This window comes from Macaca nemestrina, chromosome 12 (assembly GCF_043159975.1).
Source record: "Macaca nemestrina isolate mMacNem1 chromosome 12, mMacNem.hap1, whole genome shotgun sequence".
NCBI lineage: Eukaryota > Metazoa > Chordata > Mammalia > Primates > Cercopithecidae > Macaca > Macaca nemestrina.
Window position 1 is genome coordinate 133,495,189 of NC_092136.1, and position 15,493 is coordinate 133,510,681.

The 15,493-nt window shown below is 39.3% G+C and overlaps 1 protein-coding gene across 1 annotated transcript in view; it reads left to right on the top strand.

The window, feature by feature from the left end:
* LOC105476152 (junctional adhesion molecule 3) overlaps nucleotides 1–15,493 on the top strand; it is a 73,474-nt gene that overhangs the window by 22,504 nt on the left and 35,477 nt on the right. The window lies entirely within an intron of this gene.

Genomic DNA, 15,493 nt, shown 5'->3' on the forward strand with positions numbered 1-15,493 from the left:
GCCGTGAGCCGAGATTGTGCCGTTGCACTCCAACCTGGGTGACAGAGCAAGACTCCATCTCTAAATAGATAGATAGATAGATAGCCAGGCATGGTAAGCCCAGGAGGTAGAGGGCTACAGTGAGATACGATTGTGTCACTGCACTCCAGCTTGGGTGACAGAGTAAAACCCTGTGTCAAAAAAAAAAAAAAAAGTTGTCATCTGAGTTACAGCTTTGGTAGTGGATGAAGTGCAGGGGCATAGATGAGTTGTCACTTAGAATTTATAGCTGACTAAGTCTGGATTCAAGGGTGTATCATGCAAATAAATGTGTGCAATGGATGGAAAAGTTCCCTGAGGCAAGGGAAGAAGGGAGCTACTCCAGTGTTGTGTTTGAGGGCGTGGGTTTTTTTGTTTTTTTCTTTAACTGTCAGAATTTATGGATAGTATAAATTTGGGAAGCTTGAAAAGTATACATAAAGAAAAATAATTATTCATAATCCTTCTATGTTAGGGAAACATTGCAACAATTCAATATTTGTAATATATCTACTATCATTTCTGTACATTTTAAAAAATAATTGAGTTCATACTCTAAATATAATTAAGTATGCTACTCTTTTCATTCTCTTGCTGAGAATTCTTTAGGGGCTTTCTGTTGCTCTTGGTACAAAGCCCAAAGCCTTGAGCTTCTTATTACTGCTCCGATTTTCCCTCCCTCCAGTTGCCTCTTGCTCAGTGTAGTTCTGCTCCCTTGGCTTGCTTTCATTTTCCCACACATGCCCAGAGCTGTTGCATGTGCTGCCCATCGCATGTGATATGCTCTGCAGCCACCTTTTTGCATATGGCTGAACCCTGCTTATTCATCATATTCCATCTTAAGTGTCACTTCCTGAGGGAAACTTTTCCTGATCTCTCAGATTCGCACCCCCTATTATACACTTTTGTGGACCCCTATACTTTTATAGTATTTATTGCAATTACAATTAATTATATATGTATAATTAGAATATTGTTTATGTGTGTTGTTTATTTGTGTATTATTAGAAGGCAGGGACCATGAGAGTAGGAATTGTTCATTGCATTTCTTGGCCCAAATATAGTACCTGCTAGGTGCGCAATAATGTTCAATGTTTGTTGAATAAATGAGTGAATATATTAATGAATGAAGAAATAGGCAGGAGTCTGCTTCCTTCATACATCACACACATGTTAAAAGATATACTTGGTAGTGAATTCTGAAAGTCTAATGTAGTGAATGAAAGTGTAATATTGGACTCTTTTTCATGTGCTGTGTTAAATTTAAATTTCAGTAATAAATCTTAGAAAACTGTCAGCATTAGGTCTGTCAAACATGTGAGAGGCAAAAAAGTTCAAAGAGAGAAAGTAAACCAACGTTGTTTCCCCACTTACTAAAGTTAGGTTTTGTAAGAGAATGGTGCAGTCTAAATGGAGAAATACGCCTGTTAGGAATATCTTCTAAAGATCTGTTTGCATATACTAATACAAATATGAAAAACTCTTATTTTTTTATTGGCACATGAGGACTTTTGACTAAGATTTGTTCTAACAGGCCCAGCGCGGTGGCTCATACCTGTAATCCCAGCACTTTGGGAGGCTGAGGCAGGCAGATCACGAGGTCAGGAGATTGAGACCATCCTGGCTAACATAGTGAAACCCTGTTTCTACTAAAAATACAAAAATTTAGCTGGGCGTGGTGGCACACGCCTGTAATCCCAACTATTCAGGAGGCTGAGGCAGGAGAGTCACTTGAACCTGGGAGTCGGAGGTTGCAGTGAGCTGAGATCATAGCACTGCACTCCAGCCTGGCAACAGAATGAGGCTCCATCAATAAAATAAATAAATTAATTGTTCTAATATAAAATGTAAAACCAAGGAAATCAAATAGATAGAAACAAAAGAGTCTAGGTTAAAGCACTACGGAAGTACTGAGTTGCGATTGTGCTGTTGTTAACTTGCTACATGACCACTTACTAAATAGGGGCTACTTTTTCACCATCTTAGGAAGAAACTGAATATACCAGACATCTTAAACATAACAAACATCTTAAGTATTGTCATCTAAGATTAGGACAGGTTTCTAAATGTTTATGTCCTTGGCTTGCAACCACTCAGTGGACACATACAGCCACGTAACCCACTGTGTCTCAAATGTTGATGTACATGATGTTAGTTGCCAGGCATTTTGTTATTTATTTTATTTATTTATTTTTTAGATGGAGCCTTACTCTCATCCAGGCTAGAGTGCAGTAGTGCGATCTTGGCCCACTGCAACCTCCGTCTCCTGGGTTCAGGTGATTCTCATGCCTCAGCCTCCTGAGTAGCTGGGATTACAGGTGCGCACCACTATGCCTGGCTAAGTTTTGTATTTTTAGTAGAGACAGAGTTTCTCCATGTTGCCCAGTCTCTGGTCTCGAACTCCTGGCCTCAAGTGATCCTCCCGCCTCGGATTACAGGCATGAGCCACCACACCAGCCCATGTAGAAGGCATTTATATAATGAACTGACATCCTTAGAGTGAACTTTAAGGTTAGTATAAATAGGTAGGGGTTTGGATTCTCTGATTATCTTCTTGGTCTGTTCACCTCCATCCAGAAGGCCTGGGTCTGGATTGGCACCATGGATCTGGTTGAGACAAATAATAAGGCAAGGGCTTGTATGTTCTTTCTTTCACTTTATCATACTTCATAGCCAGTACATAGTAGTGTTTATTATGTTATGTTATTTCCTCTATTTTAAGTTCTTCTCAAATCCAAGGGCCAGTTGTTTGGGCAGATGTTTACCAGGGACTCTAATCACCTGCTCTTCCACCCAAGGGAAGGCAGTCTCTGAAGTCTCATTTCTGTTACCTGAAAGCTAGTTCTGCATTTTCCCTTCCTGCAAGCAGGGAATGGTTCTCTTTTGACGTTTCTAGCTGTGGTTGGCTTGGAACTGACTTCTTTGGTGTATTGGGGTACGTGCTCAGTTCATGAGTAATGAACACATTTGGATTCTTCTTTCCTTGGGTGGATACTGGCCAGAATTATTTTTACTATGCTGTACCAGTAATAAAGGACTCCTCAGTTTGTGCTTTCTCATAATTCACCAAATCTAGTATAATTTGGTTTATTATTATCATTAAATATTTGCTGTACACCCACATTTTGCTGACATGTGGCACTTTCTAGAACTGTTAGAGGATTACCCAGAGACAGTGCAGTGGTGTGTCTTGGGGTTGTGGAAGAGAGCTGGAATATTGTCACTGCCCTCCAGGAGTCCCTTTGTGGTATATAATACAGAAAAGCCTTTTTCTTGTCCCCTCCACACCCCATCCCCCGCATCCCATCGAGCTGCCGAGGGGGAGGGGAAACACCATAAGAGAGGAACGGCAATAGTGAATATATATTAATTTCTGTTCACCATGCTCTTCCCTCAATAGTTTGAACTTTACTTAGAAACAATTTCTAAGAGGGAATTTCTTAAGTAGGTACTATGAAAGTTGGCAAATTTTGGAAACAGTGTTTAGTATCTGTGGTTGGCATTCTGCATTTCGGGACGCCTTGCCTGTAGATTAATCCCAGCTGGCCACCCTTCCGCAGCACATGCTCAGGAACAGTTGTATTGACGCCTTCATTTGAGATTCCGTGAAATTCTCAAGTACCTCTGGAATCATCTGATGAACCTCTCTGGAACGTTAGTGACGCAACTTAATGTCTTTTGCAGGGACATTTCTTCTCACATCTTATTGATACTGGGTTTGAGGAGCAGGCTGACTTCTGGTTGTGTAGTCAGCTCTCGGGTTTTTTCTACTAATGGGGAAGGGAGGCATTATAGGGAATGGAAAATTCAAGTTGCAAAGCATTAAAAACAATTTAAAATTATGTTTCATTTAAACTAACAATTGCTGTATTTCTAACCAAATAATATTTACTTCAGGATGTTTTCTTGATTTATGTTTATATTACAAGTTGCCACTTTATAAATTCTATAAATCATGGAAAGTAGTTTAAAGGTGTGATCTTCAGATTTTAAAATTTAAAGCCTATTCTGAATTTTCTTATATATATGTGTGTATATATATGTATATACATATATATATACACACACACACGCTTTGCACTGTAAGATGTTGAGTTTATGACATTATTAAGGACTCTGGCCCTTCAGTTCTTGAAAATTTAGTGCTTATAAAATTATGAGGACTATATTAGTTCTAATCATTTTCAGTCAGTGAAAAACCTATATACTTTATGAAGCACACAGGAAACATCTCCTTTTCTGCTTAGTTCCCTTAAAAATGTGGATCAGATCCATCCCCTGGGCCTAGTCAGTATTGATTGAGTGTATACCCAGGTCATCGTGCTAAAGTGTCACCCCAGCTCCGTCCTCCAGGGGAAGAAGAGCTAGCCATTCCTTTTACTGTGCATGCATATGTGTATAGCTCACCTATATCCAGAAAACTTAGGTTATAAGTGAACAGCTTTTTAGGGAAGAAGTGGACGCGAAAGTTCAACTTCAGAGCGGAAAACTAAGAGCAATGCCAAATTAACTGAAATCTTCTGTTTTGAAAGAGGCCTCTTAATTTAAAAAAAACTAGTTCTTGGAAAAAGCACAATAATCAGAACCAAATGTAACTCATTAGAAAGTTCATGTGAGATAATTTGGGATTTGCAAAATTTGCTTTAATGAATTGTGAAGGACGGCAAAACTGTTTCTACCTGTGCCAGGAAGAAATAGTGCGTATCTAAAGTCAGAACCAGTAGTCTCTGGGCTTCAATGTTGGGGCAAGTATACTCATTCTCTGTAGTTGGGTCAGCGGTCTTCCCTATATGTTCGCCTTAGCTAAAATGCCAGAGAGAAATCTTTCATTGCATCATAATAAGGACATTGTCAAAGTACACGGAACTCATGAATTAGACAAATAGCAGCATTGTATCTTCTTTTTCTGGGCCTGATTTTGATGGTATGCTGCACTTCCTACGGGTGATTTCAGAGCTAGCTTGCAGGTGGAGCTCCACCTGCTGATATTTGCGAGGGATAGCTCAGTAAGCACTCCTTCAGCTAGCGTCTTTCCCACCAACATTCACACTGATACTCCAGCCTAGAGAAAGACCTTTGGGTTACACCGGAGTCTCCAGAAAGCCTTCATTTAAATGCAACTAGGGAGAGGTGTGGTGGCTCACCACCTGTAGTCCCAGCACTTTGGGAGGCTGAGGTGGGCAGATTGCTTGAGCCCAGGAGTTCAAGGCCAGCCTGGGAAATATGATGAAATCCCATCTCTGCAAAAAATACAAAAATTAGCCATGTGTGGTGGTGCATGCCTGTAGTCCCCATATACTTGGGAGGCTGAAGTGGGAGGATTACCTGAGCCTGGGGGTTCGAGGCTGCAGTGAGCTGTGATCATGCCACTGTACTCCAGCCTCAGCGATAGAGTGAGACCCTATTTCAAAAAAATAAAATAAAAATAAGTGCTACAAGGTTGCATGGGGGAGGAATGAGGTAATTGTAAAATGAAGGTTTCAGGGAAAAGCCTGAGCAAGCAGCTCTTGGCCTGGGAAAGGCAGGCCCAGAAACAGATTTCAGAGTTGTACCAAGTTTGGTGAAGTCTGTTTCTATTTTCTTCATTTTCTTTTTCTCTCTTCCTCACTACTTAGAAGGGGATTCGAGGGACCCATTTAGATCCTTTTCTCACTGTCTCACCCGCTCTCTCTGATGGTGGCATTGAGGATGAGACAATATTTGTCATCTGTAATTAACTGTACTGCATTTGTAAGGCAAGTCGTGCTGTACTTGATTTTTATGTTTCTTTCAAGATTTCTTTGCTTCCTTTATTTTTCTAACATCATCATTTTCTGCTTTGCTCAGTGGAGATTTTCCAGTAATGTCACCCGAAATATAAGTCAATGTGTGCTGTTTTTTAAGTTGCTTCTGTCTTTAATGTTAGACCTCTCCTTTAATGAAAGTTAAATCTCGGCCGGGCGCGGTGGCTCAAGCCTGTAATCCCAGCACTTTGGGAGGCCGAGGCGGGCGGATCACAAGGTCAGGAGATCGAGACCACAGTGAAACCCCGTCTCTACTAAAAATACAAAAAAAAAAGTAGCCGGGCGCGGTGGCGGGCGCCTGTAGTCCCAGCTACTCAGGAGGCTGAGGCAGGAGAATGGCGGGAACCCGGGAGGCGGAGCTTGCAGTGAGCCGAGATCGCGCCACTGCACTCCAGCCTGGGCAACAGCGTGAGACTCCGTCTCAAAAAAAAAAAAAAAAAAAAGAAAGTTAAATCTCATGACATGGGAGAGTGACATTATATCTTTAATTAAGGTGTTAAATTCTTCTGAGACTTCCATTTCTGATTAGAAAAGTGCTTTGAGGTGAATCCCCCTTTCCTCCTTAAAAAAGAAAAAAAAAAGTGGTCAGTTCCTGTCTCTAGGTCTTCAGTGACATGATCCCATTTTTCTGATCCAAACAAGTTTCTGTGGCTCGTCTGCTCTGCAGGGCCCTCGTGTCTTCTGAGGAATGATTGCTTTCTGCATAACTACAGTGTTCTTCGCTGCTTTCCACCCACAGAGCCTTTCTTGCTGAGGAGGAGGTGTGATATAGGAAAATTATGAGCGCTTTTCAAACCTGCTTGCATTGATGGCCCAGATGGTGAGGAAAATCCCTTGGGGAGCTAAAAATTGAATGGGTTATAGCAGATTTTTGAAATCCCTAATTAGACTCTCATTCTCTTTTAAGACCACTTTTAAGTTACCACTGTATTTATGCATCTGAGTCCTGTTTCCCAACTGCTAGTGAGCTCCTTGAGGGCAGCCTTGCGTCTCTACACCTCTGAAATCTCAGCACCTGGAAAGCAGTTCTCTAATAATGGCTGATATCATGTGAATGCGTGCTCTGCGTCAGGTCCTGTACTCAGCACTTTACATTTCCTCTCGTACTCTTACGACTGGAGGAGAAAGGTATTACAATTATCACCGTTGTATGGATGAGAAAACAGAAAGATTGAAGAAGATCCAAGTTAGAGACACTTGGTAAATAGTAGAAATAGACTCTAAACTCAGATGTTCTAGAGTTTCAGCTCTTAACCACTATATTGTACTGCTTCCTTACTAGACAAATACTTAGTTTTAAAATAAATATTTTTTGAGTAAAAAAGTGAATGAAGTAAAATTAACTAAAGTTAATTTTCTGAAATCACAGTGATGTTTATGTCTCCTTTCAGTAAACCGTTCTCAGTATAAGTGGTCAGCCAGGATACCTGTTGCTGTGCCAGGTGCTCCTTTTAATTCAGGAAGATATTGCCCCGTTCTAAACAGCCAGCATGGGGTGACAGTGTAACACTGTGAACATGTCTTCTCTGTTCTTACCCATCTTCAAACAGAAACAACCAGGAGCAATTTAACAGTGATACTTGAGTTATGAACTTCATGCATATTGCTTAATCGTAATGGCAAATTAATGTATTAACATGTATAGAATGGCACTATCATTGAAGTTTGAATTTAAATGTGGGCTTTAACCCAGTTCTATAATAATTGCTGTGCTCTGGGAAACACTGAATCTTTTCAAGGGGGACAGCTATTTAACTATAAGTATAGTCATTTGAAATGCAGAAGACCAGAATATTTATTCAAAGAGTGGTAGCAAAGAAGTGAGATGAGAACTGAGGTGGAGTGTTCTTTCCATCCTAGTAGAGAGAACACTGGGCTGTGAGTCAGGGTATCTGGAATCCAAGCATGTCTCCAGGCTTAAATTTCTATTGTGAGTTTAGCTAAGGCATTCCTGTTGTTAATACTATTGCTCTAATACCAAAAAGTGCCGTAAGTTTACTAGAAAGTAGAGCCACCTTTGTGCCTTCGTAATAATAGTGTTCTTTTGGTATAATACTCTGCCCGCCACCAGTATTGCCTTTTATTATCTTAAAAACAGATCTGATCATATTTCTCCCCTCATTTATTCTTTTTCCTCCAGTTCTTATTGAGTGCTAAGTGTGTGCCAGGAATTTATAAGTCCTTTATGTGTGATCACTCATATACAAGCTCATCCCTGTAATCCTAGTATTTTGGGGGGCCGATTGCCTGAGGTCACGAGTTTGAGACCAGCTTGGGCAAGATAGCAAGACCCCATTTTTACAAAAAATTTAAAAGTTAGGTGTGGGGTACACATCTGTATTCCCAGGAGTCTTGAGGTGGGAGGATTGCTTGACCACAGGAGTTTGAGGCTACAGGGAGCTGTGATCATGCCACTGCAATCCAGCCTGGGTGACAAAGTGAGACCCTGTCTCTAAAAATTATAGTAACCCATTTAATTATCTCAGCCACCTTACGATGTAGGCACTAATTGAGACATTTCATAGATGAGAAAACTGAGGCACAGTTATGTACCCAAAGCAGCATGGTAAGGGATAGAGTTCATGTAAAACTTAGATAGTCCAATCCCAGAACCCACATTGTCAATTACTACTCTGTAAAAGACTCATTTGTTGAAATTCATTGACCAAAATTTTTATGAGCCCTTAATATATGCCAGTTACCATGCTAGGTACTGAAGATTCAAGGTGACCGAGATGCTAGCCCTTGGGTCCAAGTGGTCCCTCTCCCAGATCACTGGACTGGAGTGCTCTGTGGTGACCTTGCTGGGTATTACTTGGGGCCCAGTCCCGGTCCTAGCCCATCAACACAGAAGGCAGCATATAGAACTTTCTCTTTGGTCTGTGGCTTCAGACCTCAAATGAGACAAGATTTTCATGCTCTATTTCATGCTCTACCCCTCCCCTTTCATATTGGAGATCATATCCTCTTACACAACATGAAGGCGGCTATCTTAAATTTGGGCAAGGCAAAACAAGTAAGAGCATGTACTCTGGAGTTGCTACTTGAGTTGATCTCCTCCTGTACAACTCAGTAGCCATGTGACCTCTGTGTGAGTGAGTTTCCTTGTCTATAATTGGGGTAATTGCAGTACCTACCTCGCAGGATTGTTGGGAGGAATATATTAATAAAAGTTCAGTGTTGGTAAGGAACTTGGTGGTTGGCACATAGTATATACTGCAGGAAATGTCAGCAAAATATGCGTGTGTGTCATGGCACATAATTAAGTCTATCTATGTCGGCGCATATGATTTATGCAATGAACACACACAGAGTAGTTTTGTTTAGATAGAGTGACTTGAAACCTGCACTTCCATCTCTGATGCCAAGTATACAGCCCATTTTAGATTGCTTTACTGTCTGGGTGCGGTGGCTCACGCCTGTAATCCCAGTGCTTTGGAAGGCTGAGACAGGTGGATCACCTGAGGTTGGGAGTTCAAGACCAGCCTGGTCAATATGGTTAAACCCCGTCTATACTAAAAACACAAAAAATGAGCTGGGCATGGTGGTGCATGCCTGTAATTCCAGCTACTTGGGAGGCTGAGGCAGGAGAATTCCTTGAACCTGGGAGGCAGAGGTTGCAGTGAGCCAAGGCTTTGCAACCACACTCCAGACTGGGTGACAGAGTGAGACTCTGTCTCAATAAATAAATAAATTGCTTTACTGTAATATAAGTGTTGCCATATGAGGTGGCTAGTTTTCACATAGTAGAAGGTATTTCTTTGTTCAGTTTTAGAGATCTACTGTCTTCCTTGATTTTAAAAATGTAATTAGTGTGATTATGGAGGTTGTGGTAGGTGGAGAGGCTAGACTTCAGATCGCTGAGGTTTCTGGATGCTGTGAGCACATCGGGCTTCCATTATAACTGAGTGATATTTGATGTGTAGGTATCTTATTAATTTGTGGATCTACAGAAGCTGAAAATGAAATCTTTGTTAATTGAGAGGCATTATCTGAAAAGAACACGGAAATTCCCTTTTTATTGTTCATATGGAATGAAAGCAAATGTTTTTTCTAAGCTTCAGGTTTCTTTTACCTTGTGATTTTAACCATTTTCCTGCATTCCCATTTTCTTCCTTATTCCTTGGTACATTGTAGGGTCTCATTCTACAGATTTTCAAAAATAGGAGCAAAAACTGAGTGCTAAGAAACTCTAATGATCCTTCCCTAACATTGAGTTAATGGTATGAGAAGAAGTAGGGTTTCTTCCCTTTTAATACTAGGATTTTACTCTTTTCTTTTCCCTTATGATTGTGCAGAATGGCAGAAAATGAATGCCTTGATTTCCACTGGTATTTTTCCATAGTTAAAAGGTGGATGTTGGGAGGCTGAGGTGGGCGGATCACCAGGTCAGGAGATTGAGACCATCCTGGCTAACATTGTGAAACCCTGTCTCTACTAAAAATACAAAAAAATTAGCCGGGCATGGTGGCGGAAGCCTGTAGTCCCAGCTGGTCGGGAGGCTGAGGCAGGAGAATGGCGTGAACCCGGGAGGCAAAGCTTTCAGTGAGCTGAGATCACACCACTGCACTCAAGCCTGGGTGACAGAGCAAGACTCCGTCTCAAAAAAAAAAAAAAAAAGATGGATGTGTGTTGGGTATGGTACAGGCATGTAGTGTAGACGTAGGAAAGGCAGAGTAAGAACAAAGAATTATCTCAAGGATTCATGTGAGCCATATATTCTTAGACCCTAAGCTTCTCAGAGAGAGAGAGAAAAAAAAAATACCTCCATATCTCATATCTATGTCCAGTTTTGGGAGTCAGGGATTTTGGTACAGAGCTACTGTATCCTTTCTCACCAGATCACTCATTCACATGGCCACACATCAGAGCCCAATTTTTTGGTTTTGGACTTTAAAAAAAAATCAAGGTATAATTGATATATAAAGTGCACATATTTAAATTATACAGTAAAATTTGATAAAATTCAGCATATATGTAAACCTTTGAAACCACCATCACCACAACCACGATAGCGAACATATCCAGCAACTCCCAAAAGTTTTCTAGCAGACCTACCCACCACCCTCAAAATAATGCTCCTGTAATCCTTCCCTTCTGCCCTTCCTTCCTCATTCACCCCATCTGCCCTGTCCCCAGGTAACCACTTAGCAATTTTGTCACTAGTTTGAATTTCCTAGAATTTTTATAGAGTACAAATGGAATCATACCATATGTACTCTTCTTGTCTGGCCTTTTTCACTCAGCATAATTATTTTGAGATTCATTTATGTGGCAGCATGCATCAGTAATTTATTACTTTTTATTGCTGAATAGTCATATTCCATTTATGGAAATACTGCTATTTGTTTATTTACTGTTGATGGGCATTTGGGTTATTTCCAGTGTTTAGATGCTACAGATGAATACACTTGTGTACAAGTCTTTGTACAAACATATGATTTCATTCTCTTACATAAGTATGTGGGAGTATAATGGCTGAATCAAATAATAGGTCTATCTTTTCATTTTTAATCATGCTTTTCCAAATTGGTTATACCATTTTACATTCCCACCTGCAATGGATGGGAAATCCTGTTTTTGATACCCTCACCAACACTAGGTATAGTCTTTTTAGTTTTTGTCATTCTGATGGATGCACAGTGGTATCTTATTGTGGTTTTAATTCGCATTAAGGTGCAAATTAAATGATGCAAATTAGGTTGAGCATCTTGTATTTATTTTCCATTCATAAGATCTCTGTTACAGTTACTCAACTCTGCCATTTTAGAGTGAAAGCAATGTGAAAGGAAAATAAAAACTCAGACTGCAGGTCACTCTGCCAAAAGGAAAAAATTAAGCTGAAAGCTGTGTCCTGCAAGAAGCTGCCTTTCCATTTGTTTCTAAGCAGATAGCTGTAGATAAAAGGTTCGATATCTCCCCAGGTAGCTACTCCATGTTCACCTTACCTTATGTAAAGTATTGATTTACTGAGCACAATATGAATACATAATTGACTATTCCCCTACCTGCCCCTTTTCTCTTGCAACATGTAGATTACCATATTCTCCCTCTTTCCCTTCCAGCCCACTTTTTCCCTTTAAATATTGCAACCCTCAAAATCATCTTTGAAGAAAGGCAAAGACCAGTGACCATTTATGTGATTCCATGTTTTATTCTTCTGGACATGTCCTTAACCTTGGCAAAATAAAGTTCTAAATTGATTGAGACCTGTCTCAGATCTTTTTGGTTTACAGCAGCCATAGATGATAAGTAAATGGATGGATGTGGCTGTGTTCCAATAAAATTTTATTTACGAACGCAAATAACAAAAAACCAGACAACGGTTATATTTGGCCTTTGGATTGTAGTTTGCTGATCCCTGACATAAATGTTAATGTTCTCTGCAAATGAAGACACGAAGACAGCTTTACTTCTTCCTTTCTAATTTTTTTTTTTAATGCCTGGTTGCACTGCTAGAACCTCCAATACAGTGTTGAATAGAAGTGGTGAGGGCAGGCTGGGCACAGTGGCTCACGCCTGTTATCCCAGCACTTTGGGAGGCTGAGGCAGGTGCATCACATGAGGCCAGGAGTTTGAGACCAGCCTGGCCAACATGGCAAAACTCCTTCTCTTCTAAAAATACAAAAATTAGCCAAGTGTGGTGGCTTGTGCCTGTGGTCCCAACTAGGTGGGAGGCTAAGGCATGAGAATTGCTTGAACCTGGGAGGTGGAGGTTGCAGCGAGCCAAGATTGCACCACCATACTCCATCCCAGGCAATAGAATGAGACTCTCAAAGTTAATAGAGCTGGTGAGAGCAGGTATTTTTGTCTGGTTTCTACCAATGATATAATATTACCTATAACTTTTTCATGGATATTGTTTATCAGATTGGGAAACTCCCTCTATTCCTAATTTTTGGCTTATTTGAACCAGCTTTTGGTTTATTGATTTTCCTCTGTTGTTTTGCTGTTGTCTATCTCAGGAAGTTCCTTTCTATTCCAACAATTTTTTATCACGAGTGGATGCTGAATTTTGTCAAGTGCTTTTTCTGCATCTGTTGAGAATGAAATATGGTGATATCACATTATTTTGATGAATTACATTAACTGATTTTCATATGTTAAACCAACCTTGCATTCCTGGGATAAACCTCAGTTGGTTTGTTTTTGTTTTTGTTTTCTTCCTGTATACACAAACAGCCAGAACTTGGTCTTTTTTATGATTCACTTGCTAAGATTTTGTTTGGAATGTTTGCATCTATGTTCGTGAGGGATATTGGCCTGTAGATTTCTTTTAATGCCTCTGGTTTTGATATCAGGGTAATTCTGGCCTCATAGAATACGTTGGGAAATACTTCTTTCTTTTTACCTTGTTGAAAGAGTTTCTTTAGAATTGTTTTTTTTTTTTTTTTTCTTAAATGTTTGGTAGAATTCCCCAGTGATGTGGGCCTGGAGTTTTCTTTGTGGGGAGTTTTTTTTTTTTTGTTTGTTTGTTTTTTTTAAACTATAAATTCTTTTTAAAAAGTAAATGTAAGGCTATTCGGGTCACTTATTTCTTCTTGAGTGAGCTTTGGTCATTGTGTCTTGCAAGAAATTTATTTCATCCAAGTTGTGAAATGTTTAAGCACAAAGTTGTTCATAATATTTTCTTATCATTCTTTTAATGTTTTTATAGTCACCTATCTTATTCCTGGCGTTGTTAATTTGTTTCTTTTCTCTATAGTTCCCAGTCAGTCTAGGTAGAGGTTTATTAATTTTATTGATCTTTTCAAAGAACCAGCCTTTGGGCTTACTGGTTTTTTTCTGTTGTTTTGTTTTCTGAAGTCTCATGATTTCTGCTTTGATCTTTATTATTTCCTTTATTCTGCTTACTTTGAATATAATGTGTTCTTTTTCTAATTTCTTTTTTTCTTATTTTTCTGTTTATTTATTTATTTAGAGACAAGGTCTTTCTCTGTCGCCTAGCTGGGGTGCTGTGGCGTAATCTTGGCTCACTATAGCCTCAATTTCCTGGGACCAAGCAATTCTCCTGCCTCAGCGTCCCAGGTAGCTGGGACTGCAGGCATCTACCACCATGCCTGGCTCATTTTTTAACTTTTTGTAGAGATGGGGACTTGCTGTGTTGCCCAGGCTCTTTTTCTAATTTCATAAAGTAGATGAGGTCACTGATTTCAGACCTTTCTTCTTTTCGAATCTAGGTCTTTCATGCTGTAGATTTCACCCTAATTACTGCTTTAGTGGCCTACTCTTAATTCTGATGTCATGTTTTTATTTTCATTCACTTCAAAACACTTTATAATTTCCCTTTTGATTTCTTCTTTGACTTACAGATTATTGAGAAATGTGTTAGTTTCCAAACATTAGTATTTTTCAGATTCCTTTCTGTACTGATCTCTATTTTAATTTCATTGTGGTCAGAAAACAGACTTTGTATTACTTGAATCTTTTAAAATGTATTGTGATTTGTTTTATGGCTTGGAATATGGTCTACCTCGGTAAGAAAATATGTATCCTGCTGTCTTTGGGTAAGATGTTCTATAAATGTGAAGTAGGTCAATTTAGTAGATAGAATTTTTAAAAATCAGCATTCTTACTGATTTTCTGTCTACTTGTTCTGCTATTGAGAGAAGTGTTGAAATCTCCAACAAAAAACCCTGTGGATTTTTTTATTTCTCCTTGCAGTTCTTTTCAGTTTTTGCATCATATATTTTGAAACTCTGTTACTAGGTACATACATGTTTAGAATTTTTATGTTCTTTTGATGACTTCTTTATCAATTGTTAAATTTATTGTTATGAAATGACTTCCTTTATCATTATGAACTAACTTTTTTTATCCCTGGTAATATTCTTTGCTCTGAAATATACTTTGATACTAATATAGCCACTCCACTTTTCTTTTGGCTAGTATTAACATAGTATATCTTTTTTCATCCTTTTATTTTGAAGCTTTGTATCTTTATATTTAAAGTTGCCTTGCTTTTTTAGAAGAAAATCTACTCTAACAATATCTGCCATTTAATTGGGATGTTTAGACCATTTACATTTAATGTGTTTACTGATATAGTTAGGTTTAAGTCTTTTCTCTTGCTTTTGTTTTCCTTTGTTTCATCTGTTCTTCATTCTCCTTTTGTTCTTTTTATGCCTTCGTTTCTATTGGGGAACTCTGTTTTGTCTTTTTTGTTGGTTTATTAGCTATAACTCATGACCTTGATATATTTAAAGAGTAGTGGTTACATGTTTTGCAGAAAGTCTTCAATTTGAGTTTATCTGATGTTTTCTCATGATTAGACTTGGTTTATAGATTGGGGGAGGGGTCAAGTGCTGTGCGGCTAATGCCTGTTGTAATCCCAGCACTTTTGGAGAATGAGGTGGGAAGATTACTTAAGCCCAGGAGCTTGAGACCAGCCTGGGTAACATGTGAGATCCTGTCTCTTAAAAAAAAAAAAAAAAAAGAAAAGAAAAAAAATTAGCAAGGCATAGTGGCACACACCTATAGTCCCAGCTACTCAGAAAGCCAAGGTAGGAAGATGGTTTGAGTCCAGCAGTTTGAGGCTGCAGTAAGCCATGATTGCACTACTACACTCAAGCCTGGGTGACAGAATGAGACCGTGTCTCAAAATAAATAAATAAATAATTGGAGGAGGGAATAGATACCATAAAAGTGCCCTTCTCATCATACCAAAGGGTTTATAATAACATGACATGTTG